This window comes from Solenopsis invicta, chromosome 11 (assembly GCF_016802725.1).
Source record: "Solenopsis invicta isolate M01_SB chromosome 11, UNIL_Sinv_3.0, whole genome shotgun sequence".
NCBI lineage: Eukaryota > Metazoa > Arthropoda > Insecta > Hymenoptera > Formicidae > Solenopsis > Solenopsis invicta.
This window is the reverse complement of record NC_052674.1, coordinates 1,363,995-1,377,176: the sequence shown is the minus strand read 5'-3', so window position 1 is coordinate 1,377,176 and position 13,182 is coordinate 1,363,995. Positions and strand designations below refer to the sequence as shown.

At 37.3% G+C, this 13,182-nt stretch overlaps 1 long non-coding RNA gene across 1 annotated transcript; it reads left to right on the top strand.

The window, feature by feature from the left end:
• Positions 1 to 5,487: 5,487 nt before the first annotated feature.
• On the top strand, positions 5,488 to 12,762 carry LOC120359003. Its single transcript, XR_005575908.1, has 3 exons — positions 5,488 to 5,527; positions 7,563 to 8,664; positions 9,299 to 12,762. It is a non-coding gene; the product is annotated as an uncharacterized LOC120359003 (long non-coding RNA).
• Positions 12,763 to 13,182: the final 420 nt, after the last annotated feature.

Sequence of the window (13,182 nt, the reverse complement as noted above, 5' to 3'; positions counted from 1 at the left end):
AAATCGCGCGAATCCACTTTCGATCGCGGACGAGCAGTGTGATATTTACGAGCGCTCTCGCTCTGGATTCGCCTTTCCGGTCTCTTGAGCACACATGCTGCTGATCGGAACTTCAATCAATCGTGTAGTTGCCCTCGAGTGCTCAGTCATAGACGTGGAAATTGATAACGAAGATCTCTAAAAATCTTTCGATATGTCGACTCGAACACTTCTTATCGAAAGAAAGTCGTACGAAGGAAACGCGATGTTTTGCAAATTAACTCTCTGTAGGCACACATATTTTTATTTCGTAAACGCAATGAATTTTTTTTGTCCAGCCCATTTTTCTTACTGCTTTTTTTACAAGCTTTTAAAAAATCTTTTCAGATTACTTTCCAGTATATGTTCTACAATATTAAATATTTGTTTAATTTAAATGTTAAAACCATTATTCAATAAAAATTGAGATTTGTGTCACGATGAGGAAACAATGGAAGTTTGTTTGAAAATGTATAATTTAGCGATAAATAAATATAAAAAAGTTATTGCAAACCATCACCTTAAAAAAATACAGACACATTTGTGACACCTCTAAAAAATAAAATTATTTTAACACTTAAGGGTGAAGCAAGTTTACAGGGATTTATGGATACAATAAATACAAGAAGTATTAAGGTCTTTTAAAATCAATATTTGTTATGAAAATACGTTTACAAAATGTATATTGTAGAGTTATTTAATTAATATATAAATTGGTATAGAGTGTAATAGAGCGTAATTATGACAATAATGCGTGCGATGCTCATTGCACACTAATTTCGCGCAAATCATACGACAAAAGTTTTTTATCTTCTTTCCTAAATCGCGCATCTTGTTTTTGGAATCTATTGCGTCTGTTTTAAAGTGACTTGTTCTCTCATATCAAGGTTTTATCCTTACTTTATTTACTTCCAAAATGCTAACGCTGTAGACACATAGGTTTTTTCTTCAGCAAAGTTGCAACTTTGGTTTCGTGCGAATTTTAAACAAATTGTCGAGTAATAGTGTCGCTTGGCGAGTAAGATCTCATCACTAACAAGATTTTTTAAGAAGGGAAATCAAACTTTTTTCTCTTTTTACTTCGAAGAAATTTGAGAATAAAATTCCACTTGGGACAAGAAAGTCTCAGTGTGCCGTGGTTAATTAAAAAATTAACGATCCGAGATTGTCATAGTGGTCAACACCTACGGATCGGATTTGCTATAATATTATATGGCTCTGGTATCATAAAATGTAACAAGAAACGTGAGTTTAATGTGATGACTTTAAGAAGCTTCGCCAGATATTTCCGCGGTAGCCGGATTCGATTAGCCTTATCACGAAATGATCGTCGAGCCGAGATCGAACGGAAGATCGCGGACGGCAACCGTCGTACCGTGACCGTCGAGTCACTTGCATCGTGAGGCGCAACAATTTCCGCCTCTACTCTTGCAACCAAACTGCCTGAATTCGTCCCTCGGCGCTGTCAGTCTCTCCGGCGATACAGTATTTACGGGCAATCCGTATTATTTTTCTGACACCTACCGCCGGGCGTATCGTAAAACACTCAACGAGAACGTATAGCGCTATGCACGAGTTGGCGTCACCCTTTTTGCGGGATGCTGCGATGCGTTCCCACGGAAATTATACGGCAAAACGGTCTACGTCGTGGTCAAACTAGTTTCGAAGGCAGTCAATAAACGCGAACGCGTAGAATGTTCATTTAACACGTAATAAGCTCTCCGCGCGATATTACCGTATGCTAAAATCAACGTTGCTGTTCTCGGAGCCGCGTACGAGATTGAGTAAAATCAACGTGATGGAACAAATGCAATTTTCAAACATCTTTTTTTATTTATTCTAACATAAATGTGCTTCGTCAGTGTACTTTAAGTACTTAAAAAAAAAAAATACGATTTTTCTCGCTTTTCTTTCCCGATTCGGCGTCTCACGCTAGATTTCCTCTATGTCACTTCAAACTTTGTCTAGTTTTAGTTCTACAAAGAGACAAGAGATCGTTCAAGCCAGGGACATTAAATTAACGGGGATTAACAAGGTCGGCCGTTGCATTTTTTGCATTTCGAATGGTGAAAACTGCGATCGCTGATCTCTCGAGCGTTCGTCGATGAGACCACGGTCGACCCGGCGTCACCGGGAGTCCTCTACGTCATTAAGCACACTGGTGCGACCGGTGTCTAATTAAGCGAGACGTTAAGTGGGGGCGTTCGATAAAGCGGGACCGTCCGATAAATTCAATTCGCCGGACAGGCGGTTAATACTCGACAGGACGAAGGAGACCCGAGGGGAATGGTAAGGAGGTGAGGAGGGGGATGGTCCGCGGGGGGAGGTCAGGATAAACCGCACGTTTTTCACGAAGATCTCGTTTCGCGGACAGAGAGGCGGAGGATGACGGACCGAGAGCCGAGAAATCGACGACGATTCAACGGACAAGAGATGGCAGCGAATGGGGGCGGGAAAGAGGGGGAGGAAGGAGGGGGAGGCTTTCCTGCGCGCCCCTCACCCTCGCCGGCCAACACACCGCGTCGAGGAGCGGAGATATGCAAACGTCTTGCCGCACGATGGTTGGACATAACTCAGGCACACGTACGCGAAGGGGTACGGCGCACACGATCGCGGCCGACTGAGGACACTATAAACCTCGATACCGGGCGAATAAAATCCCGGATTTACAGTCCTGATACCGAGCGAGAGACGGTCCTGTCCTGTCCCGTCCCGTCCCGTCCCGTCCCATCCCGTCCCGGTGCTGTCCTGTTTGTCGCTGTCGCACACGGTGTGGGTTGGCTCATCAGCGATGGTCGTGTCTTGCAGTATCTTTTCCCTCGACACACACCTTGGACGCGTGGACCGGCCGATCTCGCGGACTAGTACGGCAGGACGACGGTGACTCGCCGATTTAGCTGCGCGTGAAAATCGACACGTCGGGAGACGTGCGAAGTCGCGATAGCAATGACGATTTCTTTACCGCGTGCCGAGCATTCAAGCGACAGTTATGTTTCACGGATTGCTAGAGAAATTGTTAGCTAAAGTCTGAAACGTGACGAGAAGTAGAAAAGAAAAAAAAACGTGATTGAATTGAGAATGCGAAATTGATGCGATAGAATAGTTAAATTTCTGTTAAAAAGCTTATTTGAAATTATGGTCTTGACATATGAGATAATTTAATAAATAAATATTGAAAATAATTTTGCATTTCTGTTCTCACAATTTTAATCACCGATTTGAGTAAAGAAGTTAAATGAAAATTTAAAATAAATTTCTTTTAAACCGGTATTTATAATCATATAATTTTTAATCTTTGATTAAAAGCGTAATTAATTATAGATTTATTTATATATTTATTTATTTTTTTATTTTAATCAAAAATTGAAAATTACTGAATATATTTTAAATTTAAGAAAACTACACAATGATAGCAGTGTTTAGTAACACAGTGAAAAAAAATTATGTCATTGTCATTCTTATTAAGAAATATAGTTATGTAACAAAGCGAATATAAGATATTTTTAATTAACTCGAGGTGTCTAAAATTGAAAATTGATGTGTTTCATGATATATTTCGGACCTTGCGCAGTAGCTTTCTTTTCCATAACACTATATAGTATTTTAACTTTAGACAGATATATGCGAGTAACATACGCAAACGGACTTGTTCGAACGTGTTTTGTCAGATTTTTTTTTTTTATATAAGATAACTCACAAAAAAGTTACATTTACACACATGGTGGTTCTACAGACTTTACTGCCGTGCCGTTCGAATTCTAGTTGACCAATAAAGTTGATCAACCATATCAATCGAAAGAGAAGACTTTAAACTTTTTTACCCCCTAGTCCGAACTCCTATCTCATTCCGGCTTCACACATGAAGCGTTCGAAACTTCATGTGGGTTTTCTCTGACCCATTTGTGTGTTTAAGAGTTAAATATATTGTATCATGTAAGTACAATTTACGAAAATTTATAAATGGCTAACAGTGACTTATTGAACAATTGAGTTTTTATTGCACGCTGAAGATGGTTCGAAATGGAGCTGAAATGTCTATGCATGGGAAAATACAATAAATTTTGGGTTTGAAACTCAAGAAGAATAATTATTTGCGCATCGTATTGCCGCACGTAAACTCTCAATAGCTCTTTTGTTAAGTTTTATATTTTGATGAAATTTTTTTCTTGTCAGTGTAGCATGCACGAAAGCAGCTTTTATCGTTGGTGGTGCGTGCGTGCAATTTTTACGAAGACTTAGAGAAAAAACTGTTCTCTCTTATCACTCCTTCTCGTATGTAAGGTAAAGCCCCTTGTTCAGTACCATTTCAAGACCTTCAATAATCTACCCGTGCCACAAGCGCGATAGGAGCTGTCAGCTCGCACCCACACAACGCCGCGAGGATGCCGCACGGCGTTGTAGAAGGTCGGATAAGTGCGCGTGTGTCGCACAAAATTGTCTGATCGACGTGCCGAGTGAAGCGATCTCGATTGCCTTCGTTAAAGATTTTTTTTCAGTGATGATGATGGCGACGCAACGCGACGCCTTGTTGCATAAGACGCATCCCGCGAAAGAACGTATCGAGACTATTCGAAGAAGGTGCTCTACTTCCTGTGAATAATGGACTTTAATACTCCAGTACTTAGCACAGATACAAGCGATCTGATTGTCATCGAGGCGGGAACACGATTCGCCGTAATCATTCGCGTTTAATTGGCTATGCGGCGATCTCCGTACTTTGATCGCAGCTGCGCGATGCGCCAGCCACCTCAATCTGATTCCGCGGTAGCTCTCGATTCCTTCATGTAAACGTGTCTACATTTGATCGCGCGTAGGATACCGTGGTTTATCACGGTACAGCGGAGTGCGCTTCTATCTGGCTCTCGCTCATAGAAACACGAATCAGACGTAAAATTTATTCGAAAAATTGTATATGTAATCGGATAAAAGTGTCATTTTATACTGAATAAATATCCGTATTTACTTTCTCAATGCTAATTAATTATTGTCACTTTCTTACACACCCTTTACTACGATTTACAAATTTTCAGACTTATAATCGACATGTTATTAATTAAAAATGAATTAATAGATTGTAACGAAACTAATTAAGCACTCATCAAACAGTGATCTAAATTAAATATTTATTTCTTAATATTATTAAAACAAGCGTGCTCTACAAAACTTTTCTCTCTAAATTTTTTGGAGTGGAATTTCATCTAAAAGAGTGGAATTGCACTCTAAAAGTGTGAAAATTCTGCCACTCTTTATCAAGACTGGCAGGATTTTCACACTTTTAGAGTGAGATTTTGAGAAAGAATTTAGAGAGTTAATGTTATATAATTTCATACAAATTACAAATTTAATATTACTTTATTAGTTCTTTAATACACATAGTCAAAATACGCAATGACAGCCGCTTAAGAAGTTAGTGCAGCAAGAGAACTAATTGGCAAGAAAACTAATTTAAATCTTATGTTTGTGTGTTACAGTATCACCGCAGCTTCGTGGCTCCGCTCGTTGCGCATTGGTGAGTCAGAAATTTTTTTATTATATTTTAATGCTCTGCAAATAACGTGCACAGGACAAAGAAAAGGATATTAAAAGTAAGAGTTTGGTAATAGCTACCAAATGTTGGATGAAATAAATTTAAATATTACTAAATTGGATAATACTTGTTAAATGTTTAGAAAAGTAAAATTATTTTTAGTAATAATAATCAAATATTTAATTGGTATTATTTCATTCAACATTTGGTAGCTTTTACAAATTCTTTATTTCAGTGGACCCAAAAAATTAAAAAAAAATAATCCACAATATTTTGGATGCTTTATTGCATTATAAACAAATTTCATTTGCAAAATTTTTAATTTTTTAAAATCTTTCTTAAATTTCCTATTTCATGCCCTAGTGTAAAAAAATCTTCGAGAAAAATCAATTTAAATAATCGAAAGGTTTTGTTCTTTAAAATGAACCCAAAAAATCATTTTACAATTTTCTTTTACGAAGTTTAAATCTTCAGCAAAAATTGAGTCAGCAATCAATAACAAAATTAAAGAATTACCTACGGTCACTCTCCAAAAGAGTGTAACAATAAAAATGATAAATAATGAAATTTTATAAAAAGCATTTTATGCGGAAAAGCATGTTACAAATTTTGCAAATTTATTTGACGTGAATTAAAAATCGAGCACAAATGCAGTTTCCAGCGTTTGAAAGCGTGAACCTTTACCTTTAATTTGCGTATTTGTTGAACGTTGTACGATTTTTATTCACCGAATTATTCAACATTGAAGCAAAAGAAATCATTGTTGTTTCAGTGTTGAATAACTCGATGATAAAAAATCGTATAGCGCTCAACAAATACGCAAATTAAAGATAAAGATTTACGTTTTTGTATGCTGTAAGCCACATTTGCGTGCGATTTTTATTTTACGTCGTGGAACTTTGCAAAGTTTGTATAAAAAATTTTGACGTTTGACAGATTTTTTTACGAAATTTGCAAAAGTCCACGGCGTAAAATAAAAATCTCACAGAAATGCGGTTTACAGCATTCAAAAGTGTGAATCTTTATCTCTAATTTGCGTACTTGTTGAGGATTGTTAAGTTAAAAATTAAATTATTTGAAATTAATCAAATTAAATTAAAAGTTATTAACTTTATTATTTAACATCAATCCTTCCACGCTCGTATTAATAAAACAATAAATAATTTAAGGCTGCGAACGAGCTATTTTTGGTTGTGCGAATCGTAACAATTTATTTTATTCTTATTTATTATTTAACTTTTAATTTTTTAATTATCCGATCCTGCAAATGAGTTACGAGAGTTTGTAATGCAATGTGATGCGAGTAGGTTTCCCTAAAAGTCGTTGACAGACGCGGTAGTAAACGTGCAGTTAGAGAGACTATACACGTCGTCGGTTAAAGTTCCACCGCGCAAGTTCAACGCCCCGTAAGGTAGACGCCACGCCGCGCGCCGTCTCGGTCTCCCCACTCCGCTGACCGCTCAGTCATTCAGTTTACGCGAGGCCCTCGACACACACGTGCGCGCTGTCTCGGTCTCCCCACTCCGTCGGCTGCTCGGTCATTCGCCTTACGCGAGGTCACCGACGCGCACGTGCGCGTCATGTGAGCCGTCTCCCCACTCTTCTCGTAAACACGGGCCGCGGCGACTCGACCGCTGGGTATTCGTCGCCATTCACAGCTATCGCTACATTGCTGTCGTACGGCGTATCCGTATTTCTCGTGCGTTTGAAGTTTTGATTGTGCGTAAATAATGCCGATGTGATGCGGATGATTACTCCGATCCGTCTCTAGTCGTCGTAGATACGAGATCGGGAATGAGTATGTTTTTCTACGCATTATATCTACGTGTGCATTTGGTTGATTTTCGTCGCTATCTCGGCCGATACGATACGTCAGCCGTATGTTTCTCTTTGTCCCGTCAGATTTGCTGTTATTTGCGGGCAACTGAATAATGTACTTGTATTTTTAAATGGTTTATTGCGTTTCAATTAATTATTAACTCCGCTTTATTAACCACGTCGTATTGTATGGTTCCAGGTTAAGCCATTAAAAGTAAATTAAAAATTCAACGAACTACGTAATTATCCATCGTCGCCGAATTATTGTGAAATATACGAACCGCAGCTGGTTCGTCGCGTCGCGCGTTTGTTTCGGGAGTGCCGTTAAATACTTATTGGACTAAATAAACATTATTTATAACTCCCATTCGATAGAATCCTAATTCGAGGTCCGGGAATCGCACCCCCGCTGCTTGGCAGTGAATATTCTCACTGGAACGTTGCGCATGGTGGGCGTGCGCGCTGCACCGCGACGTTCTATGCCGAGTGCTCGTGCATGAGGCAATGCCGGGCCGCATGTACGACATGTTCGTATGCATGTTGCGCGGCTGTCATCTGGTTGTGTGAGGTTTACACGCTCTGTCTCCGGCGATCGGTTTGGTCCTAAGCGGTTAGAGTTCGGATCGATTGCCTTGGATTCGCGCGTTTCTCTTGCTCTCGTCCACCATCCTAAGGCTTTCTTAGATTCTTGATACCCTTTTTGGATTCTTTGGATCTGGGGTTTGAGCTGGGTGAATTACGTTTAATCTGACTTGGTCAGAACTTGGCCTTGTAGGTTAAGCTTGTGACGAGAGGCTGGCTCTCATTTCCTGATTCGTCTAAATGCTAGACGTCGGCAATGAGTATCTTCTTCTCTCGTCCTGCCGGAGTGTCTTGTCGACGCCGCTTGGATATAAGATCCGGTGGGACTGATCTTGATGATCCGTTGGCTGGGCGTATGAACAAGTCAATTTTAGATGTGATTTTTGTGAGACAAGAGGCGTAGGAATTCAATACCATTGATTTCGCTTTCTTCCGCGTGGGACTTACCCTTGTCTGGGGCGGGTACGCGTGCGTTCTACTCGCCGACTCGGGGTGCTGAATCCACGGTAATCCCTCTGAATGGGAACTCATATCATGGATTTTATAAACTCGAAGTGTCGCAGTGTCACGCGAAAAACTATATAAATAATAAGTTCACGCGCGTAAATTTAGTATTATTCGCGAGTGTTCCGCGTGTGCAACAAGAGGACAATCTTTAGGACACTGAGAGGAGGAGGAGGCCTGGGAGAGGCATCGGGCCCCAGCGGAGCAACCTTGGGGTAAATATAATTTCTTATTTATATGAATTTAATAATCTTTTTCTCTTTCTTTCGATGTTATCGAATAAATAAAAAAATACCTACTTAAAAAGAAATTAATATAAAATTGTATACACACCCAAAGAAAAGTTACGTTCAAATTGATGAAATCATTTTATAACTTGGTTGTTTTAAGTTAAAATGAAAATAACTTTGAGGAAAATAAAAATTTATTTGATTTCAAGAAATGACCTTATCAATCTTTCTTAAAGTAAATAAATAATTATTTGTTCAAATGATTTGTTTAATTTTAATAAATAATAAATAATTATTTAATTCAAAGAAGGTACTGCCAGAAATGTAATACATAATTTAGTTATTCTGGTTTTAAAAATATATTTCTTTTATTTAAGAAAAGATTTGCGTTGCACGATTAAACTATTTCTTTAATTCTAATAAAAGGAACAATCATGAAATTTTTTCGAATTAAAGAAATTTTTTTATCAGTATGTAGCAATGCACAAATTTATTTGAGTCAAACAAATATTTTTTTACTCAAACAAACCTTTCTCTGGGTGTATAAAAAGTAACTTTTGAAGTGTCGATTATTTTGAGCACAGTTTTAATTTTTGAATTGTATGTTTGTGTGTTACAGTATCATCGTAGCTTCGTGGCTGAGTAACTCCGCTCGTTGCGCATCGGTCGGTGAGTCAGTAATGGATCTTTTCTCATTATATTTGCATGCTTTTCAAATGTTCTACGCAAGATCAAAGCATAATATTATCGTGCGATCGTATCGGTATTATCGTGAGTGAGTGAGTGAGTTAATCCAAGGAAGAGGAGGAAGTCTGGAAGGCAACCTTGGGGTAAGTAATATTTGCAACATGTACAGAATGTATATATATATAATGTATCTAGACTATGAATATTGTATGTTACAGATAGTTTTAAGAAATACATAATTATTTTATAAATGTTTTATTTATAAACATAAATTTGACTTACGATTAATTCGATTTACGATTGAAATCTCGGAACATAACCCAGTCGTAGTGCTTCATTTGTAAGAGTAGCTGTGACCGAGATAGAGGCAGAGATAGAAAAATAGATAAAAGGTAATAATAATGAAAAAAATAATAATAGTAATAAAAATAATTTTTATTGTTCCAGGGGTTACTATTATGTATAACATTTCAATTTCATTACATACCATAATATAATACATAATTTTCTTCAAAACAATAAAAGACCACGCAAGATCACAAGATTAGGGCTAGACCAGGCTAGGCCGTTACAAGATTGCACTTATGTTATAGCTAAACCTCATTTTACTTAACGCTAATGCTATCTAACATTATATACACATACACACTACTACTCTCTAAATTCATTATCACTCAGCAGCTTCTAAGGTAAATGCGTGCATTCTTGCACTCTGTCGCTCACTTCTTTCATATGACAGAGAAATTATATTCTTTATTATTATTAAAACAAAGATAATAAAAGTAACGTGCATACATAAGATTTGAAATGTGAATTGTTCAGAAGAGAAGTAAATTAGGTACTCCAAAAATTACTTCTTTTTCTTTTAAAGAGACAAATTACCTAATTATAGGCTGAAGAGAAGAAGGTACGGTGATGTTTGACAAACATATACCTTGAACATGTATTCAACTGCAGAAAGTATGTCAATTTGGAAAGTAGTGTTACAATCCGTCGTCGAGGTCAGTGATCCTTTTCAAGGATACAGCGAGCAGTCAGATTCCTTCCCACGGGATCGCCAGTTACAATCGATCCTAAAGGCCGCCGGTCCTGCCGCGCGCACGCTTCCTCTTCCGATTTCCGAATGTACGTTGATTTGTCTGCGTCTTGGGAGTAGCGTGAGCGCATCGGGCGTCTACTGGGCGAGGTGATGAATCAGGCATCGTTCGTCGTCCACGTCGTAGCCTGCACTCACCCTCGCTCGACATTAGCCGCGAGACTACTCCATCAAGCGCGCCAGACGATACGACTGTTGGTGGCTCGATCTCTCCCAACCTCTTCGTCCTCCTCGTCCCACGGGAGACCAGTGGTCATTTCCACCTATCCGCGTCCCGAACTTACCACAAAAATGACCGTCTCTCGCCCGGTCTCGCAAGTTGCGCAAGGGCTTCTCTCGAAGCCCGTAAAGATAATTAACTGAGTGCTAAAACAAAACGAGCAATATATTACTGAAGGGAAGTATTGAAAGCGATATAGTTTCGTAAATTTTAATTTCAATTCTGTAAACACGCGAGAGTCACTTCTGTTTGTTCATGCAGATGAAGAGATCGACTGCAATTTAGTTGCAGTTCTGCATTTTTCAGTGTCTCATCGAAAATCAAACTTGCGAAAATTATACAACCTTTATGAATTATAGAAATGTGTAAGTCAAGGACTCGATATCGAATCGATTCGAATTGCACCGAATCGAATTTCTTTGTTTGAATTAAATTGAATTAACACAATTTTACCTGAATCAAATTGAATTAAAAATTTTTTTCAATTTTTACTGAAAAATAAGAATTTGTTGTAATCTTGAATTTATTAGGCACATAATTTCTTTCTTATGTAATTCTACACTGCAAATACTAAATAAAAAATTACTACATGAATCAAATGAGAGACAGCCCAATGAAATATATTACTTGTTGTTTCGAAATTTTTAAATAGTTTGGATTCGAATTATAGAGATTCAAATCTGAATTGAATTGAATCTTATTGATTCGATTTGTATTTGAATAGTTCACATATCTCTAGTAAATTACATATTTGCATTAAAAATATCTCAATGATACTATAAATGCTAAAAGGATTTTCATTCTTTTCGTAAATGTTCTTTTTGATTTTTAACAGTTTCCGAAAGATTAAAATAAGTCACGTTTTCGAGGATTCTCGATCAAAAAGTAAGAACAGACGAAGGGAGAACCGTCGATATATATTCTCGTATTATGCGACAGGGGTCTGTAAATAAGATTCAGCGTACAGCTTCTTTCTCCCTTTCGATACCTTTGGTAAACACGAAGCGTTGAAACGAGCACGGACACTACGTAAGGTGAATCCGCACAGATTCCGAGAATGTGCATATAATTAAGCGCACCGCGTGTCTTGCCGCGCACTCATGTGCACATACATACACGTACGCGCGCACGTGCAGAACGACGTCTTTGTATGGCGTGTAAGACGTGCTTACGCGTGCCTTATATAGAATGTAAATATATATATGGCTAGTTTCATTGGGGTGGAACTTTTACTCCTGCGGATCCTTAAGCGTTTGTTTTCTCTGCCGCACACTGGATAGAAACAATAAAATCAGTGGACCTAGGCTAAAAAACGAGATCGTGATTTTAAAACTACGAAAGATGTATTGAAAAATGATCAAATCAAAACCTTTAAAGTCCATTTTGCCATCAATGCAGACTAATTTTGATCTTGGTTAATTTACTCTTTAACTTTTTTTTAATTCTAAATTCTAGTTCTAATTAAAAAAGAAAAAGAGTAAGTTAAACCGAGATCAAAGTTTATCTGTATTGATGGAAATAGACATAAATCGATTAATATATTTTTATTGATACTTTTTTCGTCTCTCATCATTATTTACATTAATGTCGTTACGACATACAGTTTTTCATCAGCTCAATTTCAATGAAACTTGATATTCGGGAGATTTTTGGGGTCTTTGATTTAAAATGCAAAATCCAAATTTTTAAATTTTAAAAATTCAAGATAACAATTTCAAACTTCTTTTTTTAATAATTGTAGCGTCGGCCAATTTTTGCACACAAAAGATGCTCTTCCGCCTACTGTGCGCCATTTTTTTTTTATAAGATTAATGCACTAAACGCCTCTTTTTCAACTATCAATATTTTATAAAAAAGAGAAAAATAGATGAAATAGATTCCTTTATTTGGTTCTGTTAGGAATGATATATTATCAATCTCTATATAAAAGTTTATCAGAAATATAGCACATCTGCAAAAGATATTGCGTATCCTTTTTTAAAGCAGCAAGTTTTCTTGAAATTGTTATTTAATAATAATTATTCATATATTTTTAATTGCAATCATTTTATTAAAAAATAGATGTACTAAACAGTAAAATAAAATTTTTCTGATTACATTGATAACACGATAGAAATAATAATTAATGTATTATTTGTTCCAGAGATATTAACATTTCTGTTTATTCTTCTACCTTGTATTACTACAAGTATAATTACATTTTTCTCACGTCATTCCTTCTGTTATGAAAAAATCTATTCTTGTTGTAAAAATACAAAATTTAATGGCAGACAAAAGGTTTGTTTGTATAAATTAAATAAACCTTAAATTTTTGAGATTTTCCAGATTGATTCTGATTTCTCGTTCCGCGTTTTGCAGTGATCTATGGATCAGATCGTGTTCGTCGAACTGGGCAACGCGTGTCCGTCGCCCTCACGTGTCTACTTTATTATCGGGCCTCAAATGAGAATTTATGCAGACATAAACGCGTGTCAGCAATGTGCCCCGCGTAGGTGTGAGG